Source organism: Bactrocera dorsalis, chromosome 1 (assembly GCF_023373825.1).
Source record: "Bactrocera dorsalis isolate Fly_Bdor chromosome 1, ASM2337382v1, whole genome shotgun sequence".
NCBI classification, from domain to species: domain Eukaryota; kingdom Metazoa; phylum Arthropoda; class Insecta; order Diptera; family Tephritidae; genus Bactrocera; species Bactrocera dorsalis.
Genome location: NC_064303.1, coordinates 87,492,158 through 87,509,323, shown reverse-complemented (window position 1 = coordinate 87,509,323; position 17,166 = coordinate 87,492,158). Strand labels below are relative to the sequence as shown.

General features: G+C 39.1%; 2 protein-coding genes across 6 annotated transcripts in view; one reads left to right on the top strand and one right to left on the bottom strand.

Annotated features, from left to right (window-relative positions):
- Positions 1-17,166, bottom strand: part of LOC125775787 (uncharacterized) — a 327,611-nt gene that overhangs the window by 144,611 nt on the left and 165,834 nt on the right. The window lies entirely within an intron of this gene.
- The window catches only part of LOC105229173 (GTPase-activating protein skywalker), a 165,466-nt gene that overhangs the window by 3,390 nt on the left and 144,910 nt on the right, over positions 1-17,166 (top strand). The gene's annotated exons all lie outside the window — the stretch shown is intronic.

The window sequence follows — 17,166 nt, the reverse complement described above, 5'->3', positions numbered from 1 at the left end:
TTTAAACAGTTCATATTTGTTTTATCTTATCAATAGATTAGTTGTTCGTAGGTATTAACATTTTGCACATCAGCTGCATACATACATACGTTTGCTTATGGCTTAAAGCAACAAGGTTGCAAGTAACATAAATTTCATTTGTCGAATTTCTCACACACTGATTTATTTTGCATTTCAACTGCCTTTGAACGTTGGAACGTTTGAGTGTTGTTGTGTTTTATTGTTTTGATAACACTGGTCTGCAAAATCAAATCTGTTCTTAATGTTTTTATCATATTTTGTGCCCTAAGCAAGAAATTTCACATGCAAATAAGTACAGCACATTGATTTTCAATTTAAAGTCCATTGAATCAAAAAACTATATTTTTAACTAATTATATTAAAAAATAAAATAAAAATATGAAAAAAACATCAGGACCAAAGTTTTACAGTAAAAAATGGTAATTCTATAGTTACAAGTTCCAAAACTGTTCGTAAAATACTTGCAACATAACATTTAGGTGGTAAAATTTCGAAAAAAAATTATATTGAAAAATTAAATGTGATTTTTATAAAGAATGGCCAATAGGCATATTTACGGTTCTAATTTTTTTTTCGTTATTTTTCGAAGTATTTTTTAGTTGCAGGCCAGTGTAATTTAGTGTAACCAACAACTTACATTTCTTTTGCTCCTCTCTCTCCATTCTTTCCTCTCCAATATTTCGCTGTATTCACCGCCCTTCAATCGGCACGCCTTGCATTTACTGGCTTTCGTATGTTTTGGTTATTTAACGAAGTCACATGGGCGTAGTTTGGTACAAAGGCACTCATATCTAGTACTTGCATATATACCAGACTAAGTTTATAATCCACATATGCGATTTGATTGCACAATCTTCCATTGATAATTTTGGTTTGTTTGCGAGCCGGTTGATTGCACGAGATTCCTCCAATATTTTGTTGTTGTATTGTATTTGCATTTGTTTTGTTTTATTCAATGTGTGATTATTATGTAATACGTTGTTTTGTTTTTGTAACGATTTTGTATTTTCCACGCTCGAAGTGTTGTTGAAGCTTCGACACCAACTAGATCTGAGAAAATCTAAAGATTGTAAATAAAAAATTGTGTAAAAACGTTCAATATTAATTAATGGGTATGGTCGGATCGAGGATCTTCAGGATAGGGGATCTCCAGATCAAGAATATATATATTTAGCCTCTTAGGCGGTGAGAGACCACACCTTTTGCTAATTGCTCCTCTACAACAGTACAAGGCAATCGATGCCTTTTTCGCTCTCTCTTCGATATTTAGCTTCCATTAAAGCTTCCCATCTTAGATGAGCCCAAGATATTTCACTGTATGCGTCGGTTGCAGACCGATGTCTCCCATTGGCGGCAGTGGTGCTATTGGGATCTTGTATCTTATAGTAAATAACCCCATCATTTACTTTTTTATTCTTTTTATTTGAGTTGATGACGAGATCACTTCCGACAGCCCAATTTGTTACCACGCTGAAATACCCCTACGGCAATTCGTATACGGGACTCAGGAACTTTCCTTGGCCATAAGCGCTACATCGTTTGCATAGGCAATCACCCGGCAGCCATGATCTTTAAGGTCGTTAACGACCAGGATCCATAGAAGAGGAGAGAGAACTCCACATTGCGGGGTTGCCCTACTCACATTTCGTCGAACACGTGCGTCGCTCCGTTCCGTTTCAATCACTCTGTCGCACAGACGACTGAAGAAGAGGTGTTAGAGGTATGACTCAACCCCAAAACCGACCAGAGCAGTTTCGATTGCTTTCGACCGGACGTTATTAAAAGCTACCTTAATACCAAAGCAGACTTACTCAAGCCATAACAAGACAGTATTGCAATTACAATAAGCATGTTGCGCTACAGAGAAATGAACCCTCGGAATGCGCCTCCTTATGTACCAGTCCATCAGTTTCTTCAGAGTTTTAAGTAAGAAGGAGGAGAAGCTGATGGGCTTGCAGTCCTTAGATAATGGATATAACGCATAGTGTTTCTATATAAAGGGCCATCACTGTACTGCTATTCATTTAAAAGGAAATTTTTTCCAAGAACACTACAAAATTTATTTTCAATTAAAATTCGACGTTGAAAAGGTGGGAATTCGCGCTGAATAATTTTATATGATTAAGGTCAATTAGCGGTGAATAATAATTGTTTACACTAACGATTATGATGCTATTTGGATATAATAAATCTTTGAGTTTATGTGAAAAACATTTTGTCTCATGACGAAAATGTTGCTGTAATCGATTTTTTCAGAAACCTTCGTTGTCCGTAAGAGGGTTTCGTATCTTTATTGACTTCTTTTTCTATATTGGCGTAGGCACAGCTTACGTGATCATAGTCGAGTGTACGACAAAGCGCCAGTCGTCCTTCCTTTCAGTGTTTTGTTGATTCCAAGTGTAGCCAGGTCCTTCTCCACCTGGTCTTTCCAACGGCTCGGAGAGGTCCTTCTCGATCCTGACGGAGCTTTTCGTGTTGCTCAACGTCATTTTACACAGCCGTATTAGTTTTGCGGGGATACCAAATTCAGACAGTTTTGAAATCGACGAAGAGGTGATGTGTGTCGATTCGCCTTTCACGGGTCTTTTCCAAGATTTGGCGCATGGTGAATATCTGGTCAGTTGTTGATTTACCAGGTCTAAAGCCACACTGATAAGGTCGAATCAGTTTGTTAACGGTGGGCTTTAATCTTTCACACAATACGCTCGATAGAACCTTATATGCGATATTAAGGAAGCTAATCCCACGGTAGTTGGCGCAGATTGTGGGGTCTCCTTTTTTATGGATTGGGCATAGCACACTTAAATTCCAATCGTTGGGCATGCTTTCGTCCGACCATATTTTACAAAGAAGCTGATGCATGCCCCCTATCAGTTCTTCGCTGCCGTGGATGGAGTCAAGTGTAGAAGTTCACGCAAGTGAGGAAAGTTCTATGATCGCCATACACTTGGAAGTGGCCAGAAACGATTCTTTTACATATGACTCAAGCAGCTCACGACTTCCGGTCTTTGACCAAGTATCCTCTGGGTAGCCTAAGAACATCCGTTTGAAGGCGAGCTAAAGTGAGAAGGCGAAATATCCCCTACATAGGGTTGTGCGCTGGGTTTGGGACCCGCCACGTAAAAAAACAACCCCAGCGAATAGTAACAACCAGCATCGGATGAGAGACCCCCTTTTGATGACGACCATGGAAAACGAAATAAGGACCACGAATTGAGGGTATGCACCTGGAATGTCCGGTCCCTTAATTGGGAAGGTGCCGCTGCCCAGCTGGTTGATGTCCTCGTGAAAATAAAGGCTGATATCACCACCGTCCAAGAAATGCGATGGACGGGACAAGGACAGAGACGAGAGTTTTGCGTTGCTCGCTAAAATTTATGATGTTGACAATGCCTTTAACTGCACTTTTTCCAACGCGTCTATTCGGAAGTCTTTATTCATTTATCTGCAAGCCCTTGAATTACTTTTGTATAATAAGTTTTCATCGATGCGATGAATTACGGTAATTTAATGTGTTAATGAACTCGGCGATGGCGAAACTTTGACGACTGGTGATCGAACAAAAGGTTAATGAACGTCCAGACAGAAATAAGTATTTGTAATTTGTATCTGAAAGCGTTAAGCTTTGTTCCGTAGCTTTCTGTAAATAGTACGAGTGCAGGCACAAAGCGATTTTGTTTGTACTCACTTATCCGCTTTGGCGTCACGTCAATTTCTATCTGAGTAGCTATGGACGTGTATGTACACATGTGTGCGCCGGCGAGCAGTTGCTTTGTAATGCTAGAGACGGCGACAATAATGCCAGTCAAAGCCATCACTAATCGAACATTCATCGCAGCTATGCATGCACAAAAGCTCACACACACACATGCATATGTAGGCACCAATACATATGTAGTTACATGGCAGAGAGCACGTGACTAAGTTATTACTTTCGTTTTGTATAAGTTGGTTGTAACTGAAAGCAACAATAATGCTTGTAAGTTAAAGTAACTTATTTCTTGGCGGGCAATTGTTTAATTATTTACTATGTGTTATTAAGGTTGATAAGTGCGCAAATTTATCACTTTCGCAAACAGCATTACCGCGTTGATAGCAAGACAAACAAACTCGCCCGTCTGTGGAGTTACAAAGTATCTAAGGCAATAATTGCCACTTTCTTAACCCTGTGTGCAAAAACAATACTTCAAAGTAAAAAAAAAACGTTTTGGAAACAAGTAAAGAAATGAAAAGTTTGCACTCGGTTTCCACACATACACATATGTATGTTTGTATGTACATAAGTAACTACAAATCAAAGTCAAGTAATCGAAGACTGTTAAATGCAATGGCGTGCAGTGCAAAGCCACGGAACAATAACAAATAATGAAATAAAAAGAAGAAAAAACGTTGAATAGGGTTGCACCGCAGCTATAATACACTTCACGATTGCATTTTTATAGCATTAAGGAGTATAAAAAAATAAAAATCTTGATTTTGATCGGACAATTTGTATGGCAGCTATATGTTATAGTGGTTCGATCTGAAAAATTTCTTCGGAGATTATATCGTTGCTTCAAATAATAACACGTGCCGAATTTCGTGAATATATCTCGTGAAATAAAAAAGTTTTCCAAACAAGAACTTTATTTTGATCGTTCAGTTTGTATGACAGCTATATGCTATAATAGTTCGAACTGAACGATATCTTCGGTAAATGTACCGTTGCTTTGGCCAATAACCCATGTCGAATTTCATGAAGTTATCTCGCCAAATAAAAAAGTTTTCCATACAAGCATTTGATTTTGATCGTTCAGTTTGTACGGCAGCTATATGCTATATTGACCCGATATCGACGAATCAGACAAATAAGCAGCTTCTTGAGGCGAAATAGATGTGTGCAAAATTTCAGCGCGATATCTCCAAAACTCAAGCATTAGTTTGCGCAAATGCAGAGAACAAGCAAATAAAACGAAGCGCCAAGAAATCAGCACAAAACTATGAGCAATATAAGCGTAATGTAATTATAGTCGCAATGACTAACTGTAAATAGCAATAATAGCAAAAACAAAAACTAGTAAAACACTCCAATCACGTTCGCCGGCAAGATAATGGCACGCCGGAGCAAGCGATTCGCCATGAACATGACTTGTCTATGCAATCAAATGACAAGCGGTTACATATGTATGTATGTATGTATTTATTTTGTTCCCCGCTTTGTTAGTATGTCTGCATACGAACGTTTTCTATGTGTGCTGAAATTTACTAGAAAAATGGAGCGTTTCGAATTCCTCAAATCACTTCGGCTTGCGGAAATATGAAATGCAAACGCCGAGTTGCTCATACGTCTAGATGACCACTAGCGCCGATTTTTCTTTGTTCGCCATGTTTCTGCTGCTGCACTTCCTGCTGTGCTTTGAAGTGTTCGAAATGTCAATACTAGTAATGTATTGAAATGTTTATCAGAATACATAACGGTGTCAATATTGTTGCCAAACAATGCAGACTCAATAGTGTGGCTTAATGGAGAAAAGTCGTGCCCCTGGCCTGATTGAATGGACGGGAATGTATATAAATGAGTTTTGTATAAATTATAAGTTTATTTAATTTTTGAATATTTTTTATATTGATTTGTTTTATTAATTACTTTTTCTCCGTCCTAATGATAGTTAAACAAAAAAATCGAGAAATATTAAGGGGGTATTCTAGTCTAGAAATTTGAAAAAATCGAAATTTTTTTTTTCATATTTCGATAGTTTTGATATTCAAAAAAAACTCCCTAAAAAGATTTTTCAAAACTCAAATGGCAAGTCGCCATTTACTGAAAATTAATCAAATTATCACATTTTTTTTTTATAAAAAATTGGATGGTAAAAATGTTCTTAGTTTTTTTTTATTGGACTTTAAAAAATGCCGTTAAATAGCATTTCTAGACTAGAATACCCCCTTAAGAATTGCTTTGAAATCGGCACGAGTTCAAAAAACAATGGCTATCGAAAAACGCTAAGAGTCTGTCTTAAATATATTCAGTCAGCTAATTTGTCAGATTCATGGAAAGTATGGCAATCAAGATGCTTCAAACTTAGTTTTGCGATAGTTGGACGGTGGCGGAGAAATTGCTTAGATGTCATTTTAATCTCTACAGCCTTGATAAATTGCGTCCTCCAAAAATCTTTAGCCACACCGCGTGAGTGCCTATGATACAGTGTTCAATAAGGACACCTCTAATGGTGCCGCTATAAAAGATACTACAGTGGTCTGATCTGAGGCAAAAGCTTATTGAGAGCTCCCTGTACAAAACATCCTCTCCAACCTTCCACTTAAGCATCGATCCGTCCGTCTAAAAGGTGGATTTTGTTCCACCTTGAAGTCAAAATACGAGTTTTCCTACGCCGCCGTCTAGTTTGGCGGTAATGACGTCGCCCTTGTTGAAATATTGTAGTACAAAAACATTAAGTTCATTTCTGATCACCAAACCAGTTTTGATTCTAACTTCTAGTGTCATTGATCGCCAAAATCCTATCGCTTTTTGTCTTTAACCCAGAGATTACTTTTCTACTCAGCCGCAGTTTTTGAATTAAGACAATGTCAGCATTGTCTCAACCGATCAACGCAAAGGGAGTCTTCTCAACCAGCACCTAATACATTAACTTCATGAGGACCGGAGAGGAAAGTACTCTGAGGCTTAACTGAATAGAGGAAGTCTTGACATTAACTTTCCTCCCCACCAGCCATTTCTGCAGAATATTACCCCTACATACATACATACTAAGGCGTCAGAATACCTCGGCTACCAGCCCAGAATTTAAACAAATCCAAATATGTCATCCTAAGCATATTCCGTGTTGCTCAGGGACCAATTTTCCGTAATAATTGTAGAAGGCCGTGAATGCTGTGCGTCATTTGGCGTTACCCGGAATGCGCCGCGAGGAGACTAACCTGTCTTACAACCCTAACTCTGTCTAACTTTAATAAATGTATGTATATATGTATACATATGGATAGATATATTTGGGTTTATTTGTTTGAAGAGCTTAAGTACAAAAAATATGGCTGTAAATATGTATATAAGTATATATAGCACTATATATATAAGAAACAATCAGTTTCCATACACTTATCTGCTCCTAATTTAGCGTTAATTTTTCGTAACCGTTAAATATCCGAGGGCTTGTCTGATATTTGCGTTGTCAAGTGGGTTCGCCTCACATTTTAAAACTCACAGTTATAAATAGATCTTAATAAAGTTTGGAGGGTAAAAGATTATAAAAAATGTAAGGTGACTTTTAAATGAGGGGCTTGCTTTCATTGATTTATATCTCCATAAATGTATAAAAGCCGCATAATATTAATATTCAAATGTGTTCTGTTATAATATTAAAATGGATATTGGCGAATGCGTATTATGAAAAGTATTCTTCAAGTTCAATTTTGTGAATTTTTTCCTGTCAACTCGCAAGCCACAGAAGACTTATCAGTTATTCCACAAACTTGGTGTGTCGGAGATGGTCATTTCTTGAATGATTTGGGCAACAAAAATGTTTGTCGTAATATTTTGTAAGTGATGTTTTCTGTGGAAGCATGTTGGCCTTATGCCTCTATTATTATAGTTTGAACAGGGATTATTAAGTTTGCCATGGATTTTATAACACCCATGAGGCAACGTGAGAATCTTTATAAAATATACCGTATATATCACACCTAATCAGAAAATTGTTCAATGCCAATGAAGGGTTGAAGTCGGGATTGCCTCGTTTATCGATTTAATGGACTGTTTCAATTCAGTCAGATTTATGGATTTTGTTTTGTACACCTCTTGCTTGACATAACTCCATAAAAAAGTCTGGTGGTGTTATGTTAGGTGATCTTGAGGACCAAGATATTGAAAGGATACGTTTTCGCCGTGGTTCTGTGTAAAAAAACTCATACAATATCTTTAAATAACTATTCCCATTGGCAGTTACTGTTACACCGTTTTCTTTAAAGAAATATGTATGGTCCGACAAAACAGCTTGATGAAACTGCGCCCCATACAGTGACTCGTGCTGGTGACGCTCCGTCTCGTGGATTATTGCTGGATTTGATTTACTCCATATACTACAATTTTGCTTGTTTACATTACCTCATCAGACATAAACAGGCAATTTATGAAGTTATTGTCTTCTTTGGTCATTTCAAAAATCTAGAGGGTTTAACCGGCTTGTTACTTGAACTTTGTACGGAACCAGGCTTAAGTTATCATGAATTATCCGTTGTAATGATCGCCTGCTAACTACAAGTTGTGCCAATAAGTTGCGAGTCGAAACTCTGGGATTTGGCAGAATTGATCATGCAACACACGGGATTGTTTCTTGAACAGAACATACGGATCTCGATGGTACGGTCTCCATGCGATACTTCCAGATTCCATATTTACCAACCTAATAATGAACCTGTCTGAATTCCCTTTGGGCGGAAATGACGGAGTGCAAGCATGCTGCCACAGCACTATCAAAGTCCTCTTTTCGATATCCCAAACATAAAAAATTGAAAAATAACCTGCCAAACAAAAAAGAAAATTAAGTCGATTATTCCCGCAGACAGTTATTACGGTTTGTTTTTGTAGCGCAAATCGTGCGCCACCCTGTACTAAATGTTTTCGATTGACTAATATTTAAAATCTTTGTTTTTTAATACATGCCTACACCGACTTTATATAGAGTCTATTAGATACTTTAAACATTTAATTGCGTTCTGTGCCCATCCCTCCTCGACCATTGGCCAAAGTTATGTTCTTATTGACAGATTTGCTTTTGCTATGAGTTTTTTAATATTTCCCCAAAATTTTATGATTGAATTCAGATCCACAGTTTGTGCTGACCAGGATATTACGTCGATTTTTTCTGTTGCAAACCACTCCTTAGCTAATTTGGTCGTATGTTTTGGATCGTTATCCTACTCAAATATAATTTTTTAAAGCATTTTCCAACTGGAATATATAGAACATCGTTCAGTAGATTTATATGCACCGTTAGGTCTATGATGCTATATATAAAGTTTATAGGACCACCACCATAATGCTCAGACCACTATGCTTTAAAGTTATGGTAGTATACCTGGAGTGATAAATTTTGTCTTAGGCAGTGGGTGAACATTTTTTCTGGCACTTGTTCCTTGAAAAAAAAAGGAAAATCGCTATCATCAGTACATAGCACATTCAGCCATTTTGTAGACGGCCAATTGAAATGTGAAGGTATTTTTTGGGGACCCTTTATCTTCACATTGTTTTCAAATGGACTCCTGCGATAGCAATCGACGGGATCAAAACATTTTTTCTAATTTTGGAGAATGCTGAGGGTTTGTTTTTTACATATCTTATCTCTCTGTCCTCTAACACCAATATTTTTTACATTTTCTCCACGATTCCTCGCTCTATCTTTGTATTTTATGCCATTGGATATCATTCACCACTTCAATCTAATGGTACCAGACAACTTTAGCTACATACAATACATCAATAATGAAAACAACAAACTCGAAGCGAAAACAACCTAAAAGCTCTGCACTGTATTCACGTAGCTTAATGAATTCCAAACCTGTGTTGTAACTGAATTTAATTCAATTTCAACGCCCCCATATAGACCCAACACATACCCATAAACTCATATACACTCAATAAGTTCGTGTATTGTTTGCCTGAAGGCAGGCGATGGCGGCAAATTGAAACCGAACTGCTTGTCCGTCGCTTTGTGTGCAATCTTTATTTCTATACAAATAAAAATATGAATTCATTGAAAGACTTGTAATGTCCAATTAATTGAAATTAATATTAATATGCATGCTAAGTACGAAGATTGTCGCTTTAACGAACACTCGTACTCTTATTCGCATGGCACACGTAGCGCGCAGCCGGCCGGCCTCCACGTTACCCCCATTTCTAAATTCAATTGTGAACCCGCTTCCTTCTTCGTGCGTCTTTTGAATTTCTTAACCGATTTATTTGTTGTGTGGCAGACTGTCGTCTCTTTGTTCGGTGGAATTCTATTTTCGTAAACACATATCTTCTTTTATCATCTGTTTTTTTAATTTTTTTATTTTTTTATTTTTATAAGCCTTTGTGTGGATATATTTATTCTTTAATTATTTAATTCTTGTGGTTTAAAATCTTTGTGGCGGTGCGAGTACCTGTACCAATCGCATGATCTCGGAGCTGGTTCTTAAATTGCCGCCATTGTTGTGAGCTAAATTATGGAATTCATTGTCAACAGAATTACTTGCACGAATCGCTTTAATCTGACCTAGACACTGTTGCACTTAATTCGAGAATGTGAAGATATCGTTTTCTCAATTAGGTTGTGTAGACGAACCCCGCCCCTATATTATATATATGTATAATCTGTTGGTTTGCTGGATTTCTGGTCCTTGAAAAAGCGTTTCCAACAGCAATTTCTTATTGGTTATATTAGGGGTCTAAAATTTGGAAGCTTTAGTGTATTTTAGTTGTTTTTTATTACAGTTGTACCGTGTTTTGGGACGGTATGGTATGGTAGATATCAAAATAAGGCCACGCGCCCTAAAATAGAAAAAGCAGGCGAATATCTTCTTCTTTATTGCCGTAGACACCACTTATGCAGTTATAGCCGATTTAGAACAGCGCGCCAGAAGTTCTTCCTTTTCGCTGTTTGGCGTCAATTGGTGACTCCAAGTGTAGCCAGATCCTGGTCTTTCCAACGGAGTGTAGGTCTTCCTCTTCCTCTGTTTCCCCTGGCAGGTACTACGTCGAATACTCTCAGAGCTCAGTCCGAAGTAACATTTGTTGGTATGAGTCATTCTGCGTTGGATTTCGAGGCTGGCAAACAATGTCTGGTTTTAATGCTGGTTCCAAGATAGACGAAATTTATCTACGACTTCGAAGCTCTGACCCAACAGTGAGGGTGGTCGAAGTTGCGAGTGCGACGACAGTTTGTTTGACGGTTGGTAATATTTCGTCTTGCCATTGTTCACTCTCGAGAACGGAGAACTAACGGCGCGGTTGTTGAGGACGATGATATTAATATCATTAGCGTACACCGGCAGCTGCTCCTTCTTTTAGGGGATTGTATTTTCTCTATTCAAATCTGCAGCCCGAATTATTTTCTCTAGAAGTAACGGGTGATTTTTTTGAGGTTAGGATTTTCATGCATTAGTATTTGACAGATCACGTGGGATTTCAGACATGGTGTCAAAGAGAAAGATGCTCAGTATGCTTTGACATTTCATCATGAATAGACTTACTAACGAGCAACGCTTGCAAATCATTGAATTTTATTACCAAAATCAGTGTTCGGTTCGAAATGTGTTTATCGACAAATTTTGTTCAGCGATGAGGCTCATTTCTGGTTGAATGGCTACGTAAATAAGCAAAATTGCCGCATTTGGGGTGAAGAGCAACCAGAAGCCGTTCAAGAACTGCCCATGCATCCCGAAAAATGCACTGTTTGGTGTGGTTTGTACGCTGGTGGAATCATTGGACCGTATTTTTTCAAAGATGCTGTTGGACGCAACGTTACGGTGAATGGCGATCGCTATCGTTCGATGCTAACAAACTTTTTGTTGCCAAAAATGGAAGAACTGAACTTGGTTGACATGTGGTTTCAACAAGATGGCGCTACATGCCACACAGCTCGCGATTCTATGGCCATTTTGAGGGAAAACTTCGGACAACAATTCATCTCAAGAAATGGACCCGTAAGTTGGCCACCAAGATCATGCGATTTAACGCCTTTAGACTATTTTTTGTGGGGCTACGTCAAGTCTAAAGTCTACAGAAATAAGCCAGCAACTATTCCAGCTTTGGAAGACAACATTTCCGAAGAAATTCGGGCTATTCCGGCCGAAATGCTCGAAAAAGTTGCCCAAAATTGGACTTTCCGAATGGACCACCTAAGACGCAGCCGCGGTCAACATTTAAATGAAATTATCTTCAAAAAGTAAATGTCATGAACCAATCTAACGTTTCAAATAAAGAACCGATGAGATTTTGCAAATTTTATGCGTTTTTTTTTAAAAAAAAGTTATCAAGCTCTTAAAAAATCACCCTTTATATTGAAGAAGTCGCACGATAGCGAGTCGCCTTGTGTCGATCCTCTTTTCACGGGTCTTTTCCAAGATTTGGCGCATGGTGATATCTGGTCAGTAGTTGATTTCCCAGGCCTGAAGCCACACTGATAAGGTCCAATCAGTTTGTTGACGATGGGCTCTAATCTTCCACACAATACGCTCGATAGAATCTTATAAGCGATGTTGAGAAGGCTTATTCAACGGTAATTGGCGCAGATTGTTCGGTCCCCCTTTTTTGTGGATTGGGCAGAGCGTACTTAAATTCCAATCGTTGGGCATGCTTTTGTTCGACCATATTCTACAAAGAAGTTTATGCGTGCTCCATATCAGCCGTCCGGTATTGCTATTGGAACATTTTCATTGGAACGTCTGCTCCATCGTCATGTCAAACAAACTAACTAATCTTAAACCAGTTTTTCTAAGTAAACTTCTTTAATTGTGAAAGGCATTATTGGCGTATGAAACAGCGCACTCAATCAAGTACCTAAGTACTTCATCATGCGAACTTCTTCAATTACTTACATAAAATTCGTCAAATACCACGAAACGAGCAAGCGGCAAAACATCCAAATTATTCAAAATTTTTTGCTGAGATTGAAAGTATTCATCAACAGCTATTTGAATGTGTGTGTGTGTGTTTTCGCCAAAAATCGGTCGATTACACAAGCAACCTCATCAACGAGTAAATCTCGCTTGCGACGGCACCAATCAACATTCCGGTGTAAGCTGGAGGCGGCAGGCAGCAGCCAGCTTCTTTCAGCGCACGGTGAATGCGTACTTTTCATTGCCGACGGCTTTTGAAAACGACCATCATCTGCACAACAACAACAACTGGCAATGTGCATACATACATATGTATGTGCTTCGTACCTGCCGCGCATACCCCCCAACCACGAGGTTATGTGCAGACCATGGGGCGAGGAAATGCGGCTGGTTCTTTTCAACTCATCGCCGCTCACAGTGCGCAGCTGGCCGATCGGTCGGTCACGTAAACAAGGTTAATCAAGCGTGCTGAGGCATATCGTTTACGCCGATTTTGTACGAGTATTGTGTACTTTGGCGAGTTTATTGTGAGCGCGCAAGAAATATGAACAGAAAAACAAAAACAACAAAAAAAAAAACACAACCCAAAACAACAACAGCTATGCGAAAGCGAAAACGTTGCAAAAATTAAGCCAAACAATAAAATTAAATGAAATGATAAAGAAATTAAAGCGTTGTTGTTGTTGCTTTTGTCTTGCGCATTCGCCTGTATGAATAAAATGCCAAATTAATGTTTATTAAAAGCTTGTTGTTATTGTTCCTGTTGCTGTCTGCTCGCTTTAGTGCTTTGTAAATGCGTTCGCCAGCTGCCTGAAATGCGAATTGGTGTGCGACCCGACGCTTCGCCACCACAGGAAGCGCTCAATTGTCACTTGCAGCGAGCGGCTGCTGCTGCTGCCGCCAGTTCAGCGCCTCTTCTGTGCTCACCTTTCCTCTCGGCGATAATACGCATATGTGCTCATACATTTATGTAACTTTGTTTGTATGTGTGTGTGTTATTTATCTTTGCTGGAATCTCAAGCTGTTTACGGCTTAATGTGGCAACTACGCAAATATCTCTTTTGCGCCGAAGCGACAGCGTGTGGGCGTTTTCTGTGGCGGCGCGGCAGCCACTGCCGCATTTGTTTGATTTTATTAATTTGATTAGAATTTATGAGGATGCGAGCGCACGCTAGTATCCGCTTACATATGACAACTCACACATGTATACAGTGTGGGACAAAAAATTAATAACACTGCGAATAATTGATGAACATGATAAAACAGTAGCTAAAATATTCAATATTTCGTGGAATAGCCATTGTCTTTCAGCAAAGCTTTACACCGGCTTGGCATTGAATCCACTTTCATTTAATTCAAATAGTCTGTGATATGAAATACCAAGCTTTTCGCAAAATTTTCCACAATTCCTTTTTGTTTTTCGACTTGGCGCTTCCAATATTCTCTTTGAGAGTTCTCCAAACTACTGGATTTTGTTGCGGAGATCAGAAAGGCCAGCTTGAAACGTCTTTTTTATTATGAAGAAAGCGATTTCGTGCAAGAACTAATGTATGTTTAGGGACCGGTTGAAATGTCCACTTTAGAGACATCTTCCTATCGTTTAAAGGGAGCCTAACTGAATTGAGCATGGGTACGTAGACTAATCTATCCATTTTTTCTTTTATCCAAAACAGAGGGCCCACATCATACCAGGGGAAGCCGTTCCCACGAAAGTCAGGTCTGTGGAACCGGAACGGACACGGAATTTTTCCAACTAAGGGCTGTTAACTAGACAGCATTCCTCTAAATTACTTGAAGGATGCTTTCTGTCTCTGCAACAACAGGCACTTCAGTACCACTTCCGTCCTCAACAGTTTTTTTAGTTTATTTGAGATTAAATACTGTAATTTTCGGAAAATGTACCTAAAGCCTCATATCCCATTAAATTTAACTTGCTTTGGTCTGTTTGTAGTTCTCTATCTAATTTTTTTGCCTTTGTTGGGTCATTCCACTCGACATGTGTTGAGCGAACTCGATGCGACAGCTTCGATGACTCTCGATAAAGCTTATTTTCTATCTTGAACTCCTGTCTCCATCCTAATTTCAGAGGCTGATTTAAATGGACCTCGGAACGATACAATTCGCGCGAAATTATCATCTTCGCTTGCAGTTTTTCAAGGCTTAAACCTTTTGCAATGAGTTTTTTGTGGTACAAGCGCTTGAAACATAAATATGGAAGTTTAGTCTAGCGATTTCCCGAATACTTTGACCTTCGTTCTTCAGTTTTTTTCATTGTGGGTGTTTGTTACTTGGCGGGTCCCAAATCCAGTGTACAACCCTGAGGTGGGATGTTTCTCCTTCTCATTTTAGCTCGCCTTCAAACGGATGATTTTTGGCTACCCAGAGGATACTTGGTCTAAGACAGGAAGTCGTGAGCTGCTTGAGCTATATGTAAAATAATCGTTTCGGGCCACTTCCAAGTTAATGGCGATCAGACATCCTAAAACAAAAAAGTTTTACATGAACGATGCCGTTATAAATTAATTTCCAATCGCCTCTTTATGTTTTAAGTGTTCCCATTTTTATGTCTGGCACTGTATACATATATACAAATTTATGCATATTTAATTATGTACTTTTTTATCAGCGTTGCCATTGCAAGTGGGCTCGTGTACGTCACTCTCACCTTGCCACCCGTTCACTAAGCTTTGCGTTCCGTTATTCCGCCAGCTGTACGCAGGCCTCTTTTTCGCATATTAACATACTTATGTACAAGTATGTACACTTAATAATAATTATTCCCATCTCGACGGCAACATATGGCATTCCGTTATTATTGGCTTTGCTCTGCGCGTCCGCCGTACCCACATGTCATTTATAGCAATTACGCGTAACTTTTTTCGTATAATCATATACTGACCCATTGAAATTAATCTAAGAGCGCATTTAGCTTCCATGCGAGCACTCGCTCATCCGTCATATCCGCTTAATGTGTGTTAATGAGCGTTGATTGAAATTTTAGTCGCACTAACGATGCTGTTTTGAGAGTTCGTGTCTGTGATTTTAAGTGACTTTTAACTGATTTCACTTTATGCATTTGAAAAAGGTCAAACGGTTGTTTAAAGTTAGAATTTATCACTGTTTAATTTTGTTTTTTTTTTGTCCGAAACAAGCACTTCTTCAGGTGTCGTTGACGTCATTCTGTGCGAAGTCGGCACTTACATACGGTGTATTTTTCATCCAATCGATGTTTTAAGTGCCCAAGGAATGTGTTCTTCCTTTTCGCTGAGTGGCGCCAATTGGAGATTCTAAGTGTACCAAGACCTTCTCCACCTGGTCTTTTCAAGGGAGTTGAGGGCTCGTCTTCTTCTGCTTTCCCTGCGGGCACTGTGTCGAATACTTTCAGAGCTAGAGTATTTTCATCCATTCAGACGACATGACTTAGCCAGCGTAGCCGCTGTCTCTTCATTCGCTGGACTATGTCAATGTCGTTATCTCGTACAGCTCATCGTTCCATCAACTGCAGTATTCGGCGTTGCCAACGCGAATCATAAGTCTTCCGCAGAACCTTTCTCTCAAAAACTCGTAACGCCGACTCATCAGATGTCAGCGTCCATGTTTCCGCACCATATAGCAGGACGGAGATGATGAGTGACTTGTAGAATTTGGTCTCTATTTGTTAAGGGAGGACTTTACTTCACAGTTGTCTACTCAGTCCGAAGTAGCATCTGTTGGCAAGAGTTATTCTGCGTTCGATTTCGATGCTGACGTTGTTGTCTTAATGCTGGCTCCAAGATAGACGAAATTTTTTACGATTTCGAAGTTATGACTGTCAACAGTGACGTAGGAGCCAATTAGCGAATGCGACGACTTTTTGTTTGATGACAGAAAATATTTCGTCTTGCCCTCGTTCACTACCAGACCCATTTGCTTCGCTTCTTTATCCAATCTGGAGAAAGCAAAACTGACGGCGCGGTTGGTGAGGCTAATATATCAATATCATGGGCGTACGTCAGAAGCTGTACACTCTTATAGAAGATGGTACCTTTTCTATTCAGTTCAGCAGCTCGAATTATTTTTTCCAGGAGTAGATTGAAGAATTCGCACAATAGGGAGTCGCCTTGTCCGAAATCTCGATTGGCATCGAATGGATCGGAGAGAACCTTTCCGATCATGACGGAGGTTTTGGAATTGCTCAACGTCAGTTTACACAGCCGTATTAGTTTTGAGTGTATACCAACTTCAGACATAATGACATAAAGGCATATTTTTTCATGTTGTCAAAATCTGCCTAAATATCGACGATCTTCTTTTCACGGGTCTTTTGCAAGATTTGGCGCATGGTGAATATCTGGTCAGTTGTTGATTTCCCAGGCCTGAAGCCACACTGATAGGGTCCAATCAGTTTCTTGACGATGAGCTTTAACCTTTCACACAATACGCCCGATAGAACCTTTATGCGATTTTGAGAAGGCTTGTCCCACGGTAGTTGTCGCATATTGTGGGGTCGTCCTTTTTGTGAATAAATTAGTGGATAGAGTCTTATCAGTTCTTCGCCTTCTATTC